General features: G+C 35.8%; 1 protein-coding gene and 1 long non-coding RNA gene across 12 annotated transcripts in view; one reads left to right on the top strand and one right to left on the bottom strand.

The window, feature by feature from the left end:
* Positions 1–26652, top strand: part of GRID1 (glutamate ionotropic receptor delta type subunit 1) — a 583553-nt gene that overhangs the window by 116130 nt on the left and 440771 nt on the right. The window lies entirely within an intron of this gene.
* LOC137859373 (uncharacterized) overlaps positions 2073–26652 on the bottom strand; it is a 143844-nt gene continuing 119264 nt past the window's right edge. Inside the window, exons 2-3 of one of the 2 annotated variants that reach the window (XR_011098250.1) lie at positions 12743–12851; positions 2073–3022 (exon numbers count right to left, since the gene is read on the bottom strand). This is a non-coding gene — a long non-coding RNA (uncharacterized lncRNA). Of the gene's footprint in view, positions 3029–12742; positions 12852–26652 lie in introns of both variants that reach the window. The other variant, XR_011098249.1, reaches the window with a different exon arrangement.

The following is a 26652-nucleotide window of genomic DNA, read 5'->3' as shown; positions in this document are numbered from 1 at the left end:
AAGATGAAATTTATACTCAGTATTAGTGTAGAGTAAATGCAACTCACATGCTAGGGAACGGCATCTCCCTGATAAATATCAAGCTACTGTTCTAATTAACTCTTTTGGAGAGTTTACTTTCAAGTGCAATGATGGTAGGTCACTGACATGCTTGGGAATATGTGGAAGCAGACCTTACTTCATATGATGGATTTTAGTGCCCTTCTCTGGACGCCATGTGTCTGATTTTGAAAACTTCCCTTTTATGTCAAGATGAGTGTGTGAGCTTTTTGATTCAAAAGGAAACCAAGAGAGAAGTACTCTGTAAGCAAGAAATGAAGGCAATTGCCTTGAATTTTGGAGTGACGAAACAGGAATGTTTGTGTTGTTTTTTCATATTCCCAGAAGTTACATAGACACTGGGCTAATAAATGTTCTTTGGTGTACAGCTTTTCTGGTTTTGATTCTGGGTCCAAAAATCCTTTCCCAATGAGAGACTTCCTGAACCTTGTAAAGTCTCCTGAGAAGTCTGGCTTCCAACCAAAACCAATCAACACCTAAAACAATAAATTCAAGAAACCTGGATCAGAGTATTCTTAGCAGAGTTTGCTTGGGACATTTTATTTTGACAGTTACAAGGTATTTTAGGTAAAGCTGGCTTGATGGTGGCCAAGCACCTGTTAAGTCTTTTAGGTAATATCTCTTGCTAAGAAATTCTGCACCAGAATGAATCCTCTTGGCACAGTAATTCCTTCCAGAATGTTGACTGCAGTTTCTGAAAGAGAAACAGATGACCAGCTTGAGGGATCAGCAATTTCTCTTCACAGACTTAAGAGTGCTGGATGATTGCTTTGCTTTAATATGTTCCTGTTAATGAATGTCAAAGAAAAAGTTTTATGAAACTGTAGCATAAATAGAAAAATTTGAAAAAATAATTAATATTATGGAAAACATTCTAAAGTATATACATATATATACACTGGTAACTTTTTTTTTTTTTTTTTTTTTTTTTTTTTTTTTTAATTCTAATGCCATAAAAACTTCCATGTTGAATGTTGAACTATTGCTTCAAACCTGAGAACAAATTTTGGGGGAGTTCAGAGGGCTTTTGCTTAGCACTGTCACTGAAAGCAAGCTGTAGCTTCCTGCCCATTTTCCTGCCCCCTTTTCATGCCTCCCTAACTGTGTGGCGGGCCTTCTTATAGGCTTTATTTCAGCCTTGGATCCAGATGACCCTGCAGCTACAAAAGGAGCCATGCTGGCACAAAGGCTGAGAGTTGAGAGTGTCATGGACAAAGTGCAGCATCTGGGACCAGAGGGAAGCAGGTCTTTTCTTGGTAACAGCAATAGTACTTTTTTTCTGCTTTTAGATGCTTAAATTCCTGCTGTACCTGGAGTCCCTTGAGTGCCAGACTTGGTGCCAAGGTCATTGGGGTCCCTGCTGGGAGCCCTCCCCTGTGCCCTGCATGTTGAGAGGACCTGCAGTGTGCTGGCCCCATTGTGCCAGGTGTTACTCTGTTAAATGGGCAGTTATGAGTCTCAGATGGTATTGATCTGAATAAATATGATTTTTAGCATGTCCTGACTTTCTCTCTTGTATGGGGCAATGTCCCAGGTGTACAGCTTCCAGAAATTGTTGTAGCTGCACTTGTACAGTCAAACTTCCAGGAAGTCCATGTTTTGGTTACAGATTTGAAGCTAAGATGCAGAATCTTTTACTCTAGACAGACTGAAATGCACACTGCATCTAGAATAAGTTGTCTCCTCCTTGGTCCTATGGGGCTGAGAGATAAGGCATTTCATGTTAAGTGCTGAAGACATTTTTTGGTGCTGAACAGCATTCTTCTTTGTTTGCTAGTGCCAGGGGCTTCAGAACAGTAAATAACATCAACAGTTTTTCTCATGTTTTAGCCATATTGTTCTGCAAACCAAAGACAAGGTAAAAGACAAAGCTAAAAAAGAGTTGTTTCAGTCAAAACATGATGAACAGCACACTTTCCTAAAACTCAGTTACAAATCATTCTGTCGACAAACTGCAATCTCTTGGCCTTCCGAATAGGATGGTCACCATGGTAACAAAAAGTAACAGATACTTCATTTTCCCCAAACCTTTATTCATGTCATACACGGAGTGGGAGACCATCTTTCTTTCACTGAGGGAACAGGAGAAATATTTTCATCAGTGCTTGTTATCTGCTGGAAGATCTTTGCCAACTCGTAGAGTACTGGAAATGGCTGCTAGGGCAGGTGCTCCTGCAGAGCGCCCGTGTGTGCAGGGACACTCACTCGAGCACAAGCCGAGACCCAACCCAGTAAAGTGTTGAAATGGTCCATAATGGCTGATGAATTGCCAGGGGAGCTGAGAGGAGGAGGGAGGGAGAAGTGAATGTTTGGTGCTACTTGTGTCTGAGTGCTAGAAGATAAAAGCAAACTTTCTCCAAAGCTAGTTATCTTTATTTCCCATGGCGAATTTATCATCTTTCAAGGGCCCAGAGCTCATAAACACACACCTGGCTCTTGAGTTGCAATTTGCGTATTGAAGCCTCTTATTGTAAGGCTGCTGTACTGCAATAGGCAAAGTTGTTTTTCCTATTATTGTAGATGCAGTCAGTTCTTTCTTAATTTAATTTTATAAGCATCTCCATGTATTTTGTCTGCAGCTCTGACAGGCCATCTGGAGCAGTTTTGTTTTCCTTCTCTTGCCTTTGTCAGTTCCACATTGAACAGTAGCCCTTCTCTTCATAGTTCAGCTGTCCTGGAGAATATAAGGAACCAGAATGACTCCATTCAAACTGAGAATGGATCTAGAGCTAAGTTCCACATCCAATACTGTACCCAAGGAAAGAGAATAGGTTTGGGAATTTCAGCCTGGCTTCACCTGACATACTTCAAAAGTGTCTCATGAGAGCAATGCACAAAGTTGACGTAAAATTGTTGAAAAATTCAGTTGCCTCTTCTTTCCTTCCACTTCTCCCTATTTACTCTTCTCTGTTACTGCTTTAGGGAGGGGCTTCTCTTCTCAAAACTATTTCCAAAGGGTGTTCTTTGCCTGGACAGAGATGGAAAAAAATCCCTAATAGAGTTAATTATTATATATATGAATAAATATGTGTATCATATATACATACATATATATATGTTAGAGAAACATTTTAATGTCAGGAGACTTTGACTAAGAGAACAAGTTTTCTAAAAGCACTGAAACTGATGCTTTTCACCTTCCCTCTGACTTCACCCGTCACTAGCCATTGACTTTGAAGGAGATTTGTGTAAAGGAGTATCAGATGGTTTTGAAAAACAGCATTGTTTCAAAGTTAGTTTCGGAGGAGTTTTTTCCTATGTCCTTGCTATGTTCAATGTTTTGACTGAACCCAATGGATTTACCATGAAAATAAATCTGCACTCCTCTTCTTGCATAACATATTTATCAATCCTCTCCTATTCTTCATAGAGAAATGTAATATGATTTATTTATTTTTTGTTCTTTTCTTGTTGTTGTTGTTGTTTTAATGGGATTTTATGATGAAACATTGATCTTGAGATTTCTTGTATGTAGTCCTTAATTACAATTTAGACCTCAGATTAAAATGTGAGTATGGTATTTCAGTATTTTCATTTCAGTATGGTATTTTAAATTTTCACCAAAGAGTTAAAAAAAAAAAAAAAAAAAAAGGTGGTAGATCTGCAGTCACCTGTTGGCTTCTGTTTTAGAAGAGAAACTAAATGTTAACAAGGGGAATTTTTCATTGATCCAAATAAAAATGTTGGCATAGAAAATGTTCATTTAAAAAGGAAGTTCAGATAATTCCATTCCAATATCCAGCTGAAACACAAAACTCAAAAGTTCTGAACATATTAGGAAGGGGTTTGTCCCAACTCCTCTCTGTCATTCCTGTGCTTTGCTCTCCCTGGTGATAGATAGGTTGCTACTACCACTTTACTTCTGAAGGAAACATTGCGGGGTTCAGGAAGATGTTCATTTGACGTGCTGCTAAGGGCATTTGCAATGCTTTTCAAGCTATATGCCTGATTTCTACAGTTCTTTCGCATAATCAACAAGCAGACCTAGATGAAATAGATAATACTGTTAAACAGGCTTATTATTTGGCCATATAGGTCAGTAAAAATGAGAACACCTTTCATATCCTTAGTCTTTAAACTTTGCAGAGTGCTCTGGAACAATTTGTGCATGGATGAAAGCATCCACATCTTGTGAGGACATCTTTTGGGACTGTCTGGTAGATTAATTTCACTTTAGTTTCTGTTTCCAGATAGTATCAATCTAGAAAGATCCTCAATTATTTGAGGATCCTTCATTATTTGAGTAATCATGTAAAGTTCCTGATGAATGTTGTTTTGTTCTTTTTGTATTCTGAATTTTGTGCCTTCATGATTATTTTCATTTAAAGATACTTTCTGTTAATGAGATAATATCTCTAGCGGAATTACTGTTTTAATGTATTATATATCCTAACAATTTGCTCTCTTCCCCATGTCATTCTAATTAAAAGTAAACTATCTAGATTGTTTCTGGAAAACATACAATAAGATTTGAACAGGTTTAAAAAAGTACAGCAAAATATTTTCTTGGTTCTTTTATTACCAGTAGGTGACACTGATCTGGTAAAACTGTTCTGTGTGGTACAACATAGTGATGCACAAAACACTAAGCAATAGGGCAGATCTTAAAACTGCCTATGGTGTCACCATTAACGGCATGACATATATTGTTTTTTTCCCCTTTTATATTAAACATATGCATTAAGAAAACAAAAGATCAAATATAATCTCAGACTATAATATCTGATCACGTACGTGCACAGTTTTTCAACTATGAAGCACCTGAAGGTTAGATATAGTTGATGGAAATCTGTCTTAGTTTATGTTAAAAAAAAAAATATTTTCTGTAAAATTACTGGCCTAGTAGAGTGCTTAGGTCTGTGGATGTGAATGAATAGCGCGTATGATACCGTGCATTTGGATAAAGAGATTTCAGTTTAATATACCCTTTTTTGTGAGTGTGAAAAAGTAGTCAATGCATGATTATCCGACCAGAAGTATTTGAGGTATATATATATAACTAGGAAAACTTTGCCTTTTAAAACAGATGTGATTAAGCACTGGGCAATAGTGATGTGGGATCTTTGTTGGCTGACTGGTTTAATGAGATGACTTTAAACAAAGATCAAAGGATCACATGAGCTAAATACCAGCGACATGGACAAGTGTATAAAGCTGAAAGTCATTATCGTGCAGCATGGGGACCAAATGATTTCAGTAATTTAGAAAAGGTGATGATATCAGCAGTCTGGTGTGATGGTTTTTAATGAATGATTTTGTAATAATAGAGAATACAAGATTTGTCATACCATGAAATTTAAATAAGGAGTCATTATGGGAGTTAAAAAAAAAAAAAAAAAAAGTGGCGGATATTCAAAAAAGTCTTGGAATTTTTCAGATTTGTTAACTGGTAAGCAATTTTTAATTGAGGTATAGTTGGTAGGGGCAGTATGAAAAGAGGGAAATCGCTGAGACAACCTCCAATCTTCTCTAGAAAAATCTGATGCTGAGGAAGATTGTTTAGGTGAGAACTGCTAGAGGGACAGAGGTCATGATAGTTAGAAAGGAAAAGAAAGGGGAAAAAAGGTTTTAAGAAGGCAGACATACAACTTAAAAATCTCTTGGGGGACAGTAAGGAAAACAGTAAGGAAGGTAACCTGCTTTCAAATAGATGACATTAACAGCATAACTCAAAATTATTCTTGTGTGGAAGAAGGATAGTAGAGGAAGATTATTAAAACACCAACTTGGCTAAATCATGAGCTCCCCACTGGTTTTAAGTGGAAAGGGAAATGAGTTAGTTTACTAAGAACTGCCATAAGAGGAGCACTGATTTATAGAGAAGTACTTAGAAAACCAGGGCTGAAAATTAGATGTGTCTAGCAAGAAACTGTAAGGATAACAAGAAATACTTCTTTAATTGCATTAGCAGAAAAGGAAGACCAAGAAAAACTGTGGTCCTCCTTATCAATAGATGTGAGACTTTTCAGCAGATGGTGTTAAGAAGCCAATATTCTTAATGCCTTTTGAAAGAGAAAAGTCTTCATCAAAACAATCAAGTATAAGCAAGAGGGTATCAAACTTAATAGAAATAACAAAAGGGTGAGGTATCTCCCAGCTTGGGAAAGACTGTTGCACTTTGCACTTAACACTTCGGTTGTTAAAATGTTTTCATATTAGCTCAGTATGACTTTGTGATACAATATTCAAAAGCTGCTGGAATGAACTTCAGATCAGCAGTGGCTCTCGTTTGGTAGCCTTTGGAGGGTGGATAAAGCTGAAAGACAGAAATTTAGCCATATTTAAAAGAGGCTAAGAAGGAGAAGGAGAAAGAGTTTATTAATTTGGGCAATTCAGTTCCTAAATACATTTCTGAAACACACAAGCTGTTTGTAACCACCTGCAGTTTGAGGAGAAGATAAGTCGCTGCCAATCAGGTCAAGCAAATCTGATTTTCTTCTGTGCTAGGAAGAGAAGACCTTGTCTGCAGGGTTGAAAGAGTGGATGCTCTGTATCTTGGTTTTATTACAACTTTTGCAAGAGTCTTAAATTTCTCTTGCAAGCTACAGAAATAGTCTTGGTAGAGCTCCTAAGGGGTAATTGCAAAGATCAGAAAATTAAGATGAAGAATTAATCAATAAATGCAATGTGTACATATTGTTTAATTTGTCATGCCTTCAACATCTGTATTTTTCCTGAAGGAGGAAACCAACCCAACACAAATATATATATATATATATACGTATGAGATATATGTCAATGAGATATATATGACATATATGAGATATATGTCAATATATATATACATTTGTGATAACATTGCTTATTGCTTGCTTTTTTTTTTTTTTTTTTTTTTTTTTCCCCATTCTGTTCTTTCATCTTTGCATCTTTGTGATTTTAGAATTTGAAAAGAACATAGAACATCCTTGGGGTCATAAGGTTATAATGTGTCATGAGCACACTGCTTCTGATTACAAGTTACTGGTCCACCATGAGTAAAAGAGTGGTTTTCTAAAGTAAATCTATTCAAGGCATGCCCAAGCAGATCTATGACGCTGTATGGATATTTAGAAATGTGAACTTCATCAGTAACTTCAAGGTTAACTTTTTGCATCTCTGAATTTTGACTTGTCATATTTATTGTCACTTGCATTAAAGTCACTCGAAGCTACCATTTTTGTGTTACAGTTAATGTATATATTTGTTCAGTATTTCACCTTTTTTTTTTTTTAGTTCTAAAAAATTGTGATTAATTGGATGTTTCTCATCCATATGCTTCTGAACAATCTTTCTGAGAAAATCAGTGATAAAAACTATCTTCTTTTTAAGAAAAGAATTTTTAAAATCAATTGTTTGTTTTTAACTTTTTTTTTTTTTTTTTTTTTTTATCGTTGCATCACGTAATGATGTCGGTACTAACCCATTATGTGAAATAATGGAAAATATATATGTTTTCAAATAACACTTTAAAATAAATTATTTTGGGAAAATTTGTAAACAATCTGCTAACCTTTAGAAATAAACAGACTTATTTCAAATCAGAATTAAAAGAAAAAAAAACCCTTTGCACAATGGAATGTTACATCCTTGGTAGAGTACCTTATTCAGTATTTGTATGTACATTAGATCATTAGATACATACATATATAACTTTCATCTTTCAATACTAAATTCTTTTTTTTTTTTTTTTTTTTTAAGGTTATTTTGCACTTGGATAACTCACTAACTTAACCTTCATGTCTTGTGATAGCAGTACAAAAATACTATGTCTTCAACACATCACAGGAAGTGTTTTTTTTTTTTTTTTTTTTTTTTTTTTTTTTTTTTTTTTATGATTAGAAGGGTGCTACAGTCTTTTTCTCGCATTTTGTCATCCCTTCTCCCCCTCTGTCACTTTGTCAGGAGTCCTGTTTAGCAATTCTTGTCTAGTTTCTAATTCTGGCTTACTGAAGCAAACACGTAACTTTGTGTTTTTTTTTTTTTTTTTTTTTTCTTCAGTGGTTTCATATCTTACTGGGAATCATTCACCATTCATTATGGTACTCATCCCTAAAAAAAAAAAAAAAAATCTGTAAGCAACTTTATCTTTTATATCACTTCTCAGTCTTTATCTTTTGATCTGATGATTGAAATAGTTGACAGCAAGAAAGCAACAAACAAACCTGTTTACAAAGAGGTCCCAGAAAGCCTTTTGTTATGTTTATGCCAATGCGCTTACCATATAACAAAGGATTTTTGGGGAAAAAAAAAGTCAACAGCCTTGAGTAATTTCTTACCTTCTGCTCGATAGAACAGGTTAAAAAACAAATCAAAACAAAAAAACTTTAAAAACAAAAACAAAACAACACTTTAACTTAGAGTCCTTAAAATAGAGGTCAGTTTTCTTTTAACAATCTAAAGAAAGTATTGATTTGACAGAATCAAGAGCACTACTGACTCCGAAGTAAAGGTCACTGTTTTACTTCAAGAAGTTATCAAGAGTAATGCAGCAAGAAATAGAGCCCTTTGCAAAATCTGATGATGAATGAGAACTTGTTGGAGTAAAATACTAGTGACTGATTGATTTATAATGTTTTTGTTTTCTTTCTGCTCTCCACCTTCCAATGAAAATATAGAGAAATAATCTTGAAGAATTTAGAAGTTACATTTTAGTGAAATGAGTGTAAATCTATGTTGTGTCTATGCTTTGTATGTGGATAACAAAGAACACTAGTGAATTTTTCAGACTGGATATAACAATTGTAATTGACAGGTAATGTTTGCTGGCTGATAGTACCAGCTATTAGGTGTGACATCCCATATATACATTCTATGGGCAACATTATTTTAAAAAACACAAAGCAAAATTCTGCAATGAACTCCAGTTCTCTATCAGCCATCTCTACATCAGCAGTTTAGGAGATTCAGAGAGAAAAAGCTTATAAAGGAGAAAAGTTTCCTTTTGTCTTCCTGTTTAATGATATTTTAATTGCATTATAAACCTAGCTCATAGTCAGGCTTCTGTTGCTTAGAAGATACAAGATGTCATGAGCATGAATGTTCTCGACAGGATGCTTGACCTGCAAGACCATGGAAAGATTTACATAGTCTGTACCTCTTTTCCTTTCTTCAGGATTGCTTATAATTACTCTGAGAAGGGGACTGCAGGACAGAATTGTTCAGAAAGTCTCTTCTCTGCTCCATTTCCTAAGGTCTCATGGTGCCTTGTGATGTAGAAGCATCACATGCTTTTTATGGCCAAAATACAGGTATTTCTCCTTTTGAGGCTAAAAAGGCAATTTTGTCACAATGTTGGCAACTTTACTGCCACATGCTAAGCACTGGGCCAAAACAAGAGAGACATCCAGGATGCTTGAATGAGGATATGGGATGGGGAAGACATTCCTTTCCCCTTTACAAGCAGCAAATACAACATAAGTGATTATAGCCTCAAATATACTTAAACCCAACTGAGGCTGCTAGTGACTAGTCCAGCCTCTAAAGCCCATCCTCTAGAGTCTAGCCTGTAACAGCTCCTCCCAGCTGATGCAGTGAGAATGCATTTCAGGTCATAGAAGTCCCGATCGCAGTTCTTTCTTGCAAAAATGAGGAAACAGCTGTACAGAATAAAACCGGCTATATTTTTTACATTTTATTTTGAATGTGAATTTCTGTAAGATCCAGAAGCCAGAACTAAAGCATTGGCATCTGTGGTTTGGTGATACTAATTTAGATGTTTGTGCCAGGTTACTTTGTTAAACTTTTAAATCATGTTTGCGTATTTATTTTTCCATGAGAAAAAAATCCACAGCAGCATATGAAGAAGGTCTGTTTATAGCAGTGTTTGGTCTTAGTTACTTCTGTTTTAAGAAACAGAAAAATAAAGTACAAGTATTTTAAACATTACACTGACTGCTGGTCAATCCTTTTTAGTTATTTTTACTTTTTTCTATTACTTTTTATTACTAATTACTTATTAGCAATATTACTAATTAGTAATATAAATTTTATTACTTATTATTACTAATTACTTCTTAGTTGTCATTACTAAAAAAGTAATAATAATACGTGCAAAAGAGTTATCCACTACATAAGTGCATAGAACTAGGTATTTAATTTGAGTTTAATAGTATATTTATCATTTGGGAAATAAATCAGTTGGGAACATATAGATATGTATTAGACATTGCATGAGAAGTAAATGTCTTATAGCTGTTTAATGTGTCTAATATTTATACGTTGTCAGCATACTGTGATTAACATACTGCTAAATCCTAACAGATAACCAAATAAGTTGGTTAAGCTGCACTCCCCTTTTCCTCCTTTATTACTGCAGTCCTACCCTGTAATTAGTTAGCACTCATTAATTATGCCTTAAATATTGCTAACCTTTTGTGCTCATGTAATATCTCTGCACTGTTCCCCCTCACGTGGCCTTGCCCTGTACTCCATATACATGCTTAGACTGCAAAAAATGGTTTTGCAAATGCCTGTTAGGTGCTGTGTGCATGTACAAACTCATACCTGCTGACTGATCACTAAATGTATGCATCGTACATTCACAGTTTTATATTGAACTTTCCAGTAAACTGGAGCTCCTGAATTCACAGGTTGGGGCAAGACTGGTAATTGGAATATATCCCTTTCGAGAGTTAGTAGATGGAAGTACAGTAGAGAATAAAAAGAAGTAAGAAAATTGGAGATTAACTAATAAAAGAAGTAAGAAAATTGGAGATTAACTAATAAGACTGTATTTCTGAGATTAACAGGACTTCAGAATCTTTTTACTCTCCAAGAGGTAAGGGCCTGCTGACAGAAGCTAACTGGCTTTATTTTACTGGAGCAAAAGGTGACATATCCAGTCCCCATGGACTCAGGAGCTCAAGGGAGGCTGGAGCCTGAAGTGACTCTCAACAGTCTCTTTCAGATGGAGGCACAGCTCTATGAGCACTGTGACCCTGCTGAAGTGACAGGTAGAACAGAAGACGTGCTGATTATGTCTCCTCTGACGCTTCCAGGTCAGCACGGGGTCTCTACTCTGTAGTGCTTCCCGCCAATCCCCTGGAAGTGGCAGTGGCAGGTGACTGGGGCAGCACTGACAGTCGCAGCAGCCCTGAGGAGCAGGCCATATGCTTTGCTCGTGGGCAGCATCCTAGCTGCCTGCAGGGCACTGCACGACTTACAAGGCTGTGGAAGTGGCTGGGTTAGGTTGTTCTCACGTAAGTGAAAACACACGTCGTCAGATGCAGTAGTGAGAGCCTTCCCCCGACCTGCCTGGCTGCCTTGCTCTGAAGACATTTGTAGTCAGCCCCCAAGATGAGCAAGATGTGACTGGGAGGATGGGAGGACAGTGATGGCTGGGTCCTGAAGAAATTGCCTGCTCCAGATGGCAAACTGGGAGCTGAGCACAAGTGCAGAGATGAAGTCTCCAGGTATTGGGAAGAAGGAAATGGGAGAGTGAGGAAGCAGTTGGTGAGAGCTTCCTCCCAGGCACCCCAGGTGCCCCTGGCTGTTCTGTCACTGTGTCTCAGGGACAGATGCTGTTATGGGCCATTGCATCCCCATTTGGGACCTGGTGGCCAGAAGTCTGCATGGATAAACAAAGAGCTTCTGACAAAACTCAAACCCAAAAAGGAAGCTTATGAGATGTGGAAGCAGGATCAGGTCACCCATGAGGAATACAGAGATAGTGCCTCAATGTGCGAGGTTGGGGTTAAAAAGAGCCAAATGGCATCTGGAACTCAATCTGGTGAGAGCTGGGACTTCCTAGCTTGGAGAAGAGGAAGTTTGAGGGGATATTTTCAATGTGTCTGAATTCCACACAGAGGGGAATAAAGAGAAAAGAAGCAGGTTCTTCTGCTGAAGAGAAAAGACAAAATTCATTCAATTTCTTTGCCAAGATAAGACAGCTTCTGGCCCACTGCTGTACCAGTAAAACTAAGGTAATTCTTTTATTTTTTTTTGCCATGTACAAGTACATCTATCCTATTTTATGAGGCACTCAAAAATGGCTATTCTAGAGGGTGGAAGAAAAAGTAATTCTAATTTTCAATGCTACAGCATAAAAGATACAATAGGTATATGACTTCTTATTATCCATTTGGCAGGTTATTTTATTTTGTTTTGTTTTTAGTTAAGGTTATCTTTCTAATCTCTTTTGTCTAATTGAAGAAATAGTGATAACATACATTTTTAGAAACTGATAAAAACACAAACATGACTGTTCTGGGATGAAACTATTTTGAAATGGTAGCTATATGTAAGGTATGGTATAGCTAAAGGAATATCAAGTGCCTTATTTTTCAGTTTAATTTAATATAACAACAGAGTTTTTATGTTCTTTTAAAACAGGGCACTAATAGGAAGAATAAACTGCACAAACAGGCTTCTATTAGATCAGCATAGGATTGGCTTTGCTCTTGTGTTTTTCATTTTTGAAATTGTTGGCTGACAGTTTGTCTTATCCTAGGACATCTTTTGATTTATAGGAGTGAATGTTTTCTTTGTCTTTTACAATGAGATATTTGTACATGCTGGTTTATCATCACAGGCAGAATTAATGTGGCTAAGGTGCGGAACTTACTTTTCATTTCTTCTATAGATATAAAGGTAGAGCTTCATCATTTCTTGTAGTATATTACAGGTATTATAGTAAAGCAATAACAGAAGATCTGCAAAAAGAAATGGCATACAGCATAACAAATAAGATTGACTCAAATCTGACTTACCTTCTGTCGTGGTTTAACCCGGCCAGCAGCTAAACACCATGCAGCCGTTCGCTCACCCTCCCCCTCCCTCTCTGGGACGGGGGAGAGAGATGGAAAGTGAAGCCCCTGAGTTGAGATAAAGACAGTTTAATAAGACAGGAAAATAATAATAACAACAACAACAACAACAACAACAATAATAATAATAATAATAATAATAATACCATGGTGATAATAGTACTACTACTACTAATATGTACAAACAAGTGATGCACAATGCAATTGCTCACCACCCGCTGACCGATGACCAGCCTAACACCGAGCAGTCCGGCCCCCTCCCCTGGCTAGCCACCCCTATATATTGTTTAGCATGACGTCAGATGGTATGGAATACCCCTTTGGCTAGTTTGGGTCACCTGTCCTGGGTCTGTCCCCTCCCAGCTCTTACTGCACCCCCAGCCTGCCTGTTGGCAGGACAGAGCAAAAGGCTGAGATGTCCTTGGCTTGGTATAAGCACTGCTCTGCAACAATTAAAACATCGGGGTGTTATCAGCATACTTCTCATCCCAAGCCAAAACACAGCATTCCACCAGCTACTAGGAAGAAAATTCTAACTGAAACCAGGACACCTTCTTGCCAGAATCTTATGTTATTCCGTAGTAGATAGGTGGGAAAAATATTGACAGAGGCAAAGGAATGACATCTGTTTTATAGATGCTGGAATAAATATGCCACATAGGATTAAGACAGTCTTTGCCCAAGGTCATGAAATAATTTAGTCAAACAAGTTGGGAGTAAATATGATATCTACTACTCATGTGTTAAAATGTGACAAAGCACTCTCCCCTTTTTTTATACTCATTATTAGGCCTTTCTCCTGTCACTTCCAATCCCTTCTCTATCCTTACATTTTTTTACTTTTTTTTTTTTTCCTGTAGGCTATTTCTCTTATGACAGTTTCATGTCCACTTTATTATACTTTGTTACTGTGGTTTCTGAACATGAAATATAAAAAAAAAATAAAATACAGTTGGCCCAGGAAAAAACAAACCAAACCAACCAACCAACCAAAAAAAAAAAAAAATACACAGAATAATAGTTTCCATCTTGGTGAAATTCTAGTTCAATAAAATCAATTAAGATCAATTTTGAAAAGGAATGAAATAATGAAAATTCTTAGAAAAATTTAGATTATCCTTCCCATTTAGGAATTAGATATTAAAAATTAACACTGCCATGAAACTTTCAGATTTTAATGACTCAGCAATCTCATATGAAAAAATACTGCAGAATCTGTAGTATGCGAACTACCATTCTCCTTGTCACTTCCATCAGGCTGCATTGCCATGCTAGATTATAACAATAGTGCCAAAGCATAGAAGAAAGAGATACGTCCTTCATAGCACTAAGGGATGTTGATTTTTTCTGCATGAATAAAGTAGTGCAAAATCTATATCAAAATTAGAAAGTAGATCTTTAAAGTTTCATTACAGAAAATGAGCAAAGACACTTGGTATATAACAGAAGTAGTACCAGGTCCCTATAAAGTGGGCTGCAGTTCCTATTCTGTCTTTTTTTTTTTTTTTAATTTTCTTGAATAAATTACGGCTGTCTGAGGGAAAAAAAATAATAATTCTCTTGTGTTGCACTCTGTCATAAAGTGTTCTGTGGTATCAATTTCTCCTTTGTTAAGGTTGGCTGCATTGACGATCCTGTTTTTTCTTTGTGTGATTTGTCCATATTTGTATTTTATTATTTTTGGTTGGGTATTTTTTGGAAATCTGTTCAAATCTTTGTATTTGTCCTTGTACTGGGATAGTTTTCTGGGACAAGATCATTGTTTGCATATGGCATGCATTTTTTCTCAGGAGCATTTTTTGATGGTTTGGCCATGCGGAGACCATATTCACTTTTATGCTTCACAAACTTTGTATGCTGTTTTATTTTCAAGTTAGATTTGCAATTGAGAAAATTAAAAACTTAAAATATGCTCTCTGAGTTTACTTTGTGTTGGTTTTATTTTTTATTTTTATATATTTAGAAGTTCTGTAAGCATCTGTGTTCTTTTTCTGTAATTAAACTTTTTCTAATTTTTACATGGATTTTGCTCTGATTTATTCATGTGGAAAAAATCTTCCAGACTTTGCCATTTTTACTTACTTAATGATTAATCTAAAAACTAAATCGAATGAAACAGTCTAATTGTCTCAGGACTGACTTGAGCTCACAAATTTGCATTTAAAACAATATACTGATTACATTTTCATCCCACACCTATACTGCTTTTTGTCATGTTTCAGGTACCTAAAACAACTTCCAAATGCGATGATCCTTATTACTACTTCAGCATTGAGAAGTTTCACTATTTTTTTTTAATTTATTTTAACTTGGTTGTACTTTCAGTAGCAGATGTTCCTAGAAAAATATGACAGTTGGGTTCTCAGTTTCTGTATGCTTTTCTGTAATTTGCTCTGTAGTACTTAATTCCAAGTGAATGTAACAAGGTGCTCTAGAGGAGCTAAGACTCTTCCAGGGCAAGCACTCAAGGACTAGCTGCAGAGGTTTATGTTCCTAAAGAGGTCAAAGCACTGCTGATACAAAGGAGAGTTCTGTTTACCACTGTTTTCCTTTGGAAATTTACAAGCTGAAAACAAATTAATAGGAAGGAGTGGATGTTGCTGAAATTTAGTGATTAGTGGTTAGTCCCTTAAGAAACTGGACTATGATGGCTATATGGGTCTAATTTTCCCCTTTGTGCACACACAAAACTCCCTCTCCCATTAATGAGAATTACACTCAAGTGTCAAAGGAAGAACAAACCCTGTCCTTAAGCCATCAGAGCAAGTCTCCTCGTTTCTAAGCGTAAGTGGAGAGGATAAGAGAGACTAACTCTCTGCTTTATTGAGAAGAGTTTTACTGAAGCACAATTGGAAATATAAAAGTAAGTTTTATATCGTACCAAAATGCTAAAGGTTCTTACACAGGTTTAGCCTTTCCCACCCCATCAAACTGCTAGTCAAATGTAAGAGAACCACCTGTCTCCTACATCTTAGAGAAAGGAGGGCACTTGCTTTTGTAAAAGCTTTCTCTTTCCTATCCCCTCGGTCAGGGTGGTTACAGATTGCAGTGATTACAATCCAGCTCATCCAGTGTGGGCAGCAAAGCTGTGTGCCACCTTTATGCTGAAGTGCCAACACACTCATCAGCTCTGTTGTAACAGCTGTGTAGCAGTGAAAAAAATCTTATAATTTGTGCTGTGAGCCTAAAGAATCAAAGGAGAAGTTGGGAGGTTTGACACAAACCCAAATATTTTAAGCATTTTCCAGCAAAATGCAGTATGTTTCCTATGCTCTCTAGGGAGAGTTCAAGTGATTTTACAGTGGCAAAACACCTGCAAGCTCATAAGTGAAAGTGGGAATTTAGTAAGACCAGCAAGGTTACAGTGATGCTCAATCTGCTGGTTTCTCATGATGCTGAGTGGCTTCTAACAGCTTGATAACTACACAGCAATCAAAGGGGCTTACCTTCTGACAAAAGGCAAAGGGGCTTCTCTCTCTCTCTTTTTTTTTTTTTTTTTTTTTGACCGTAGATAGAAGAAAAAGTAAATAACTTTTCTGTATTTGCTGATAGATCCAAATTATTAGCAGCCTAATGATGTTGTAGACCTCTTAGTTGCAGCTCCTGTGGGTAGCAATAGAGTATGGGAGGTGAGTTTACAGTGAAAACAGCAGAAGTGCTTGTTTGCTGCCTTACTGATTAAGAAGGAAAATTCAGTAGTACTGGTATGTTACAGCTGGGTAAGTTACATTCTGATGTGTTTCTTATGGAAAAGTCAGGAGACATGCTCTGAAAAGTAACTTAGTGTTTATAGGAGATGCAGGGGTTGGTTGGCAGCATACTTCATGGTCTCCTTTGAAATCTGTTTTCAGAGAGGATTACTGCTTCCATCTTCTGTTAAATTTCCTTGTAGTTGTGTATGGCTAGAAGCTCTGAGAAATGTACATGTATCTAGGACCTAAAACATCAGAAGTGAAAGTAGAATCTTGAATAAACGTGTTTACGACTACTAATTTGAGAAGCATTTGGACTGAAGAAAGACTTCTTCCTTTAATCCCGTTCTGCACTTGAAATCTTGCTTGGCAGTACTTGTCTCCTGAGAGAATAGCAGTATTTTTCTCCATAATACCTGAGCAGCTAAACAATACCTAAGAGAGTGCACCTCTTTCCCCCTTTCTCACTGCTTGTTTTTGACTTACCTTCTAGGGTTTACTTTAACAGTATCCATGAAGTTGTATTTGCAGGGAAATGGGAGTCCTGTAACCAAAATGACTGTGCAAAATGCATTCCTTCCAGTTTTCATTCTCTTTGTTTCCTGCCATGTTGAGGAGCTTTCAGTTTGCACTGTGGCAGTGGAAAAATGTAACAAAGACATTTTGCCCCACAATATAGTGCATATCTTTTCTGTTAACATGAAAGCTCTCCAGGGCATGACATGAATTTTTTTATGTTGGCTGATTGCGTTTTGATGTACTGTGCATTTACATAACTTAGAAAATACTGGTGTGGGGATGACAGTTGTGAAGGATGACAGAACTGCTAACTCTGCAGCTTGTGACTGCAGGAAGCATTACCAGAAGTTGATTCTGGTGTAACTGTATTGGATGGTATCTTCCACAACTGCAGAATCACTGAGTTTTTTCCAAAAATGAGTAGTTTTCAGTGAATCAATAGATGCTCAGGCAACTGTAACAGGTGCTAGGTTAGAGTTTCTCTTTCTTATGCTCTCTGTTCTAGTTTTTAAGCACAGTGTTGGGTTTTTTGTTTGTTTGTTTTCATAATAATGCTGTGCTGGGCCAGTTCTGTTTGTGTGTGAAAGACCTTTGCAAGGGCATACCAGTGTGTTGTGGGGTAGTCTGATGATAATGCACCATTACTTGGACTTGTATTGTCCCAGTTCTTCAACTTTTCTAAACATTAGGTGGATTAACTTTTTCAAAACACATACTACAGCTACTTTATGGTGTAAAAAATCTCATAACACATAGGGAGAGCTGTTGCATTTACCACTTTTAGTGGATTTCTCTCATCTACAAATTTACTTTATTGTCCTTCTGCATCATCATTATGAGCAACAAGCTAAAATACAGTTATATGAGTTTTGATTTAATGATTGTGATAGTCCTCACTTCCTGTCCTGAAATTGCTGTAATTAAGTAGCTGACCTGCCCCTCAGAAATGAGTGAAGATCAGAGACTAGAGATGAGGTTGTCAGTCTTTACATGTTGGTATTGTGACAACACTTTGAGGTTCTGGTGCCTTTGTATTGTCCACAGATAAGTATAGATGCTGACTAGTTCTTCTGCTATGGAGAAAAACCTTATATTCAGCTAAGAAAATTGAACTTGTTAAATTCTCTGCTGTTTTAATTTCCCCACTGGCCTGAGAGACAAGAGTTTTGAAGGTCACAAACCTATTCTTCAGTTATTTTGCAGCATGGGTTTATATTTAGCCGGTCGTATTTCAGTGTCACTTTTCATTAAAAATGCACAGAGAAAGGAAAATAATAAAGTAATTGTTCTGTCAAGGCTAATAATCTTCATTAAAATCTAATCTGTTTAGTGGGTATTTTTCAGTTTCTTTAAAAGATTGTTGGAAATCAGATTATCAATAATGTGTTATACAAATCTTTTATTGATTCTGTCATTTCATCTTTTCATAGAAAATCACATGGCAGTCTGTCTATTTCCCCATATTCTTACTTACTAATGGTATTTTTTTTCAATGTAAAGTCAAATAGTTTGCAGAGATTTCAATTCAATGGATTGTCTCGAAATCACTCTTTTAGGTTGATCAGTTAGTTACATTTTTTATGTGGTGTGATTAACATGGGGTTTGTTGGTAAGAATTTTGCAATGCCTTGTTGCTCCAATTTTGATTTGTTTATTCTGAAAGAAGAAACCACGCAGTCAGTCTTGAGACAATATAACACAAAATGAAATCCATATTACTTTCGTCCCAACCAAGCTAATCTTTTTTAGCATTCATCTGATCACTTTCATCACTCTTGACCCTCCTTGATATGGAGGTATCTGGAAAGTCCAAAAGAGAACATCTTAATGAAGCAGTACAAGCAAATGAGTTTTACAGAGTGAAAGGAACCACAAGAATGTCAAATTCTGACCAAATTTATTTATTTCAAGAATACTGTAGAACACAGCTTGCAGTAGTTAAACAGTCACAGAGTTGTACACGTACACAGTAAACAGCCAACTTAAGGATGGTGGATTAACCTAGTCTTTTTTTTTGGAAATGATAACAGAGCCAGACTCTACTTTCTGTAGATAGCATCTGGAAGTGTTCAGACACAATTCACTTATCAGAACCTGTCCATGAATTTTCTAATTTTCTACCACTTTGAATTTATATGTATTGTTTGTGGGTTAAGTTCTCGAGACTTTTGTGTCCTCATGGAGGAAAAATCTGTACAATAGATCTAGCTTAAATTGAAAAGAACTTGTGATTTTATTTTTTATTTTATTTTATTTTATTTTATTTTATTTTATTTTATTTTATTTTATTTTATTTTATTTTATTTTATTTTATTTTATTTTATTTTATTTTATTTTATTTTATTTTTAAACGAATATGTAGATCACTTTCCAGCTTCCTGCCCTACTTGGGAAATCCATATAGCAGTGGGTGATGTTCACAAAGTCAGTACTGAGACTTGCCACATTCTATATGTAACGCTGGCTCACTCTTCCTTTAGAACCATTCACTCTGTGCCTGGGATAGCAAAGCAATTATAGTAAAGTACAGTAAAATTCTAGTAAAATCATAGTGTTACTTTTCTTGAAATTTTAGCTCACCTAACAAAACTAAGCATGTTTAAATGAGTAGCACCACTGTATATAATCTAGCCAGTGCCTTTATTGTTATTTGAATGGCAATCAAATTGCTTCATTACCTTTGGGAATACTATCTCCTGCTCTTCTGAAATCCCTCACCATTCCTGCAAATAATGGTCTCAGTTTGATATAACAACAAACGTCTAATAGACAGGCCTAAAAGAAGCCAGTCGCAAAAAGTGTATTTTATGAATGTGACTTGATAACACACCTGATTTTAAACATGCTTTAACTACCTAATGAACTAAACCCCAAAATCTGAATGTAAAAATAAGTGCACTTAGATCTGTTTCTTGCATAGTTATTGCTATTGAGAGGTACTCATCAGTTCTTCAGGTCTTGGGTTCTTCACTCCTTTTCACTGCCCTCCTGAAGATGGAGTGTGCAGCCTTTGCAGCTTCATTTTAGGTCATCTTTTCCATAGAGATTACTGATTTTTTTTTTTTTAATTATTTTTTTTTTGAAGTTATAGAAAGATTTAGCAACACAAGCATGATATTTCTTTAAATTGTATTCATATTTAAGAATTATCTATCCTGGCCACATTTGTTTCTAATCCTCATGGAAGTACACAAGTTTTCAGGATATAAGTTTCTTTAATTTATAAATCTTAATTTCATAGAGTCATGGAATTTAGGTGCATTGCTCTGATTCTAGAAATTTTTGTTGGTATGTGTACTTTCTAATATATAAATATAAAAATAAATATATAAAGAAAGGTACAGGATACAGGACTTTTCACAGGGACTTACAGGAGAAGTTCTAATTCCAGCTGATTGCCTCTTCAGTTGAAGACTGCAATAAAAGTTGAAGAAAGAACTTTTTGTTGAAAGACAGCTGTATGATTGAATTGATGTTTTACTTGAGTGTGAATTTCCTCCTTTAAATGCAAACAAAAAATGAATTTGAGTCTTTAAAACAGGTTTGGATCATCCAGTAATTTTAAACTTGATCATCTATTTTGTAAATACAGAACACAGTGAACATATTTTAGGCAAACAGATGCGCATGCTCTGCAGAGACTCTAGCAGAATGACAGTGCATGGCTGTGCAGATGCTTGATAAACATTTAGCATCCTTTCTGGTAAGTGCTTCCCCCCATAATTGAGGGTTTTTATCACCATGTCTCAGTTCTATTCTCTCCCTTACCCATACTATTCTAGTGCTGGTCTATTTCCTTTCTTGACACGCACTCTTCCTGTCTCAATATGCCACTGTTCAAAACACATAGCTATACCTGTCTCCAGTAGCGTGCAGCTCACTCTGACCAGGACAGTGCTGTCTTATGTGTCTGTGTACATAAGGTTGAGCTCAACCTGTGTAATTACACTCAGTAATAATATAACATCTTCCCTCCAATGATATTTCCTATCGCTGAAGTATGTGGTAAGTGAATATTTGACCTTATGCACTAGCGCAGGAACCAGAACTATTAGGATATATTCATATATTCACTTGTTTTGTGGCCACCTGTAAAAGATTTTTGTTCATTTAGATATAATTAACGTACTTTTGACCTGATAGGGCATCAAGAGCTGCAGAGATAATTAATTAGGAAATTATTTTTGTATGCATACAGGTGCACTTATTTAAATGTCACTGACTTCATTTAACGCCATGCTGTGAGTTTAGAAACACTACCAATTTGATGGAGTTGTTTCTTCTTTAATTTATATGTTGTAAGATAGTTTGTTTTATTTTGCTATGTTTTTTTTTTTTTATTATTATTATTATTATCTTTGAGGAGCTCAGATAATAAATCATTTTTCCCTTATAGAAACAAAGTCTTTTTTTTCAAATTTTGGTGTTTAAACATTTTAAAAAAACAATAGTTTTTAAAAAAAATTAAGGTTCAACATTTTGAAGGCGAGAAAGAGAACTGCTTCCTTCTCAGGACCAGTGCTTTGCAGAGAAAATGTTGAGAACTATTTTTAGAATGTGGTAATAGTGATGAAATAGGTAGCTGAGTTAACATTACTTGGAAGCATCTTTATAATTACTCATACAAATTTTCAAGGAAATCCTTTTCCTGTTTTGTGGGGAAAGACATTCTGCTTGGAAAATACTATTATAGTGTGTTACTCCTCAAGACAAGTCACTGAGAACATGATCTTGAGGCAAAGTATTCCCTGCCATTTGTTCCCTCCCAACATAGCTTCTCAGGTCTGGCATAGTCTAAAGTTTCCTGGCAAACTGTTAAAAAATGATGACCTGGATGAATCCCTTTAGATCTGTTGCAGGGCTCAGGGAGTCATAGATTGTGTTTTGTTCCCATCCTGAAGAAAACAAACTTTACTCATTGGAATGAAATAAAAATTACTTCTATACGCATAAGACTAATGTTAAAGAATCTGAAAGTTGTAAGACAGAATTTTAGGACAATCATGTAGTCGCTGTTCTTCATGTTGTTTTATCAGTATTGTTGATAGCTTTCTTAGAAGTCTGTTTTGGTGGGTTTAGGGCTTTTAAATTGTTCAGAGGATTAATGCAATGCTCTTAACATTTGAACTAAACACAGTTCAGTTAAGCCATTAATTTGCACAGAAAGATAAAGTGCTTCTCCTTCCAATCAAATTGCATGGAGCTGAATTTCTAGTTCTCTTTCTTAGCAAGGGATTTTATTGCCTACACTCTTCAGCCCGATCTCTATTACACTATGATCTTTGCTGTCTTATATTTCAAAGCTTACACACTGTAAGAAGTATCAGCCAGTGTGCTGACACGTCTTCATATGAAGGAGTAGTCCTTGACATTATCAGGGAAGAAAAAGCAGAGTGTAGAGGGAAGAAAACCTTGCAAATACCTTTCCTGCATTAAGAGAAAACACAGAACTTTTTAAAAAATGTTGTAGCAATACTGTACAAAAATCAAAGCCCTTTTTTCCACCCATGAAAGGTATTATAGTGACAATCAGGATGAATTATGTTTACTTGTGTAGTTGAAGTATACTATCTTTTACAATGTCTTCCTGGAAGAAAGTCTCATTTTTTTCAGTATCTGCTTAGGCAAATATATTACTGAAATACCTACATAAAAAAGTAGGAGCTGTTCACAGCTGTGCACAAAGAGACAAAAATATCTCTTGCACAGGGCCTAAGTATTAGAAGGGTGCTAATGCAACTGTAGTAGGCTTGGCAAGAGGATAGCTGGAACAGAAAGATTTCTGCCTTGCTCTGGACTGCAAAATGTCATTACAGCTCTTCCCACAGTATTATGTTAGGATTCCCAACTTAAGAATCTTCAACACAGCCAATGCTCATCCTTCTGACCATCAGGGTCATTTCCTATTCCCTATCTGACAACCTAGTCCAAACTACATTGGCATTTTCTGCTCTTGTAGTGCTTGAAAAGCTTGTCCATAAATTCTCTTATCACAACTAATTTTTCCAGTGTTATTCATGTTGTGAATTGTTTTCCTGATTCGTTGATTGTTTCCTTTTCTCAGCTGTCATTTTAATGCACTTAAATCATGGCTCCCTGTTTTTTTGTTGTTTGTTTGTTTGTTTGTTTGTTTTTGGTGTTGTTGTTGTTTTATTTTGTTTTGATTTTTTTAACGTTTCCTTTCTTTCTCACTCTTGTTTTTGCACATTCCTATTTACGAATGAATTTCATTAACCTTATTCTTCACCCAGTCTTCTATCAGCTGTTAAGTGACAAGACCTAAAACAAGTCATTTTATTATCCCCCATGCTTTTCTCATTGCAACCACTTAAAATTTTTATGTATTTAAATAATGTTATTCATCAAGGTTTTAAATGAATTTTGAAGCCATGTAAGAAAAGTACCCCTCTCTAGTAAGGCATTTATGTGAAAGAATAACTATGCTCAGAGTCAAAATGATTCCTGAAGGAAGTTCTTACATAAAAACCAAAACTCTGGGAGAAAATTTATTAAGTTATTGCTGTCAGATATTTTATATTATTTCCATTGTAGCATGTTATCAGGTATTGCAAGATGCTGTCTTCATGGCCACAGGTTATTCATCAATCTCTTTTTTGTTATGCTCTCTGCTGAAACTTTTTCTTATTACCTGGTCTGTTATTTTGTCTGTGATGATAACCTTTCTTTCATTTTCTGAACATTTACTCAATATTTTTTTCTGCATTTCCTGGTTATAGAATAATTTTTCATTTCTTAAAATAATAACAGAGACGTGAAATTTCTTTTCTTCATTCTGTAAAACCTGATCATGTATATCCATTCAATTTATAAATACTAAGCTTTCCCAAGAACTTTTTATCAGCTCTTTGTCAATGACTATTCCTAGACTGTTTGTCATACAGCTGAATTGCTTTTTATTTTTATTTTTAATGTTTATATCAGATAATGGAAGGATATAAAATTATATGTGTAGTTTTTTACCGTGAAGCTCACATGACTTAGAATGATTAAGCACTTAGAATGATTAAGCTCTCATGAACTTAAGGAATGAAAAATGAGCTTGCAGAATATTTGACTGAGTTCATAGCTGATGATTACTGTAATTCAGTATTCATAATGAGAAAAAATAGTATCCATGAATTTTTGCTTTCCCACTTCCTTGCATTTTAGATTAGATTTACATGCAATATTGTCTTTTTTTTTTTTTTTTTTTTCCCCTCAGAAAGTGATTTTGCAATGTTGAAATCAATAGGGCCAATGTTGAAAACAGAAGGACCTTAAAGGACATATCAGCAATCAACTTCATATTTTGATATAGTTTGTCTGAGTCTGGTCTTCATGATGCTGCTAGGGCATGCTGTCCAAGTCTGTCTTCTCTACATAAGAAGTTTTTCTAATGTTGTCCAGAAGGCTATGAGGTTGGGCTGCAAATTTTATATTGACTGAGGCATGTTCGTTTTTAATCTAAGATGAGGTAGCAAGCAAGATTGATTTGGTTAAGTGCTACTAATGGTTTCTCAAGTGGTTTCCATTTTTTCATTATCCTATGTTTTCCTAATAAATAATAAGAATTTCTTTAAGTGTATGGAAGAAAATACTCTGAGAATCTGGAATGACTTAAGAAAGTTTAGGGGAAAAAGAAAGTATTGTGGAAAAGGTTGCTGTGTACAGACTGAGACCTTGTTTAATGTTAGCATTTGAAAATATAAAAGCCATTTGAAGAAAGAAATGAGCTAAGGAAGACTCAAAACAAAAACAGAGAGCATGAGAGTTTGGAATAGTGGAGTAGGCTCCCAACGGTGATCAGATCCCCGTGGCTTCCCTCATGAATTTGGAGAGGACATAGCTGCCAAGTTTGCCATAAGAACTGTTTCACGTTGACTTAGCAATACATTGCCTATTCTGAAACATGTTTTCAATCTGCCGCAATTTTTAATGTGGCTTTATATAAAGATGTGACTCACTTAAAATGATAAATGCTTAATAAATCTAATCTAGTAAATACATCTCTGGTGGCTGGTAGGCAGACTTGATGCTTTACAATATTATCGTGTGAGACAGAGGGCAATGCACTAACAAAGATTTTGGTTCTCACATAAGTGATGTGTACTAAAAAATGATCTCTTCTAAATTAGTTATTAATCGTATGTCTACTTTCTTTTGGAATATCTTGACTAATGTAATAAATAAAAGTCAGTTGCTGAGCTCTAGAGAATGTGGGGTTGTATTTTGCTCATATATCTCATGTGATATTCAAAATTTTGGAAGACAGCAAATCAGAATAAAGTTGGTCAAAAGATTAATCCAAGAGAAGAAGGTGAAAGTTACCTTCATGTGAGTGATAAATGAAAGCTCAAAAATCTCTTGATACAGTAAAACATATACTAAAACAAATGTTTTCCTAGCATCTTAATTTTTTGGATTATTCTAAGGCAACTCTCATCTAATGTCACCCGTAGTCCTCAGATTTACTTTATCCTTTTCAGTATGATTTGGGCCTCTGTATGTATGTTAAATGCTGTACAAGTTCTCATCTTGTTATTGTTTTTTTCTGGTTAATGGACTAATGTCAGGTGTCTATTTAAACCTGCTAGTAATCTGCAATATTATTGACCATTCAGGTATATTTCAATGTTTTTAGAACCTCATGCCGGTACTTGTGCTCATGCTTGAGTAGCTCCATTACATTGTTATTATTATTATTTTTAACCTAGGAAGAGTTCCCGGGTATGGTTTTAGGCAGATTTCTTATGTACTGGAAGCTTTGTGGTCCCAAGTGACACATGCATTTGCCATCACCCCTCATGATCATATCTGTTTGTGTTTGAGATCGCTAGATGCAGCAACAAAATACTTTGGATTGCATTGCCATAAGGAAGTAGATTGTGTGCTTCTCCTCTTTCTCACTGTGTCATGAGGCTTGAAAGAGTCTTTTAGCTATTCATCCAGAGTTTAACAGTGAAGAAATAAATGTAATTGATTCTGTGTACTGTTAAAAGTTTGTTTCCTGTAGTGTTGTTTCTAGGACAATGGACTAGCACATTTTGTATTTTACTTAACATTTTTTTAGAACTCAGCTGTGTAAAAATAATTTAAGATGAGATATTTCATGATCAAAACATTATCTCTAAACACTGTGTTGCTAACTTCAGTATTTGGAAATAAAGCTCCTTCTCCCAGGATCTGTGCTTTGGTGGTGTTCATCAATTACCAATTGCAGTAGAACACAATTTTTCTTTTTAGTTAAGGAGACCAGTGTTACAGGAAAGTGATTTTTTTTTTTCCCCAAAAAAGTAAATCTCAAAGTTCATTTTCTTTAATGCAATGGCATCTGAATTCCCTATGGTTCAAATTGGGCCACTTGGGGCATAGGTGATAACAGTTACTGACAGAGAACACAAAATATTTTTGCAACGTTGGGGCTATAAATGTTTGTTCTGTGATTTCTGAAAATCTCCAGGGTTATTAGATTTCTCCCCTGATGTGATTCTTGTAACACTCCTTTACGACGATGCATCCCTAAAGGAAAGGTTACAACCCTCTACCATTGGGTGGTTTGATAACTGCTTGCTTTTCTTCAAAAATCCATCAGTGAATGTGTTGCTTAGGGACCAGATGCCCTGGCTCAAGTCAGCCAC

Source organism: Anas acuta, chromosome 7 (assembly GCF_963932015.1).
Source record: "Anas acuta chromosome 7, bAnaAcu1.1, whole genome shotgun sequence".
In the NCBI taxonomy this organism is placed as follows: Eukaryota; Metazoa; Chordata; class Aves; order Anseriformes; family Anatidae; genus Anas; species Anas acuta.
This window is presented reverse-complemented; position numbering and strand designations above follow the sequence as displayed.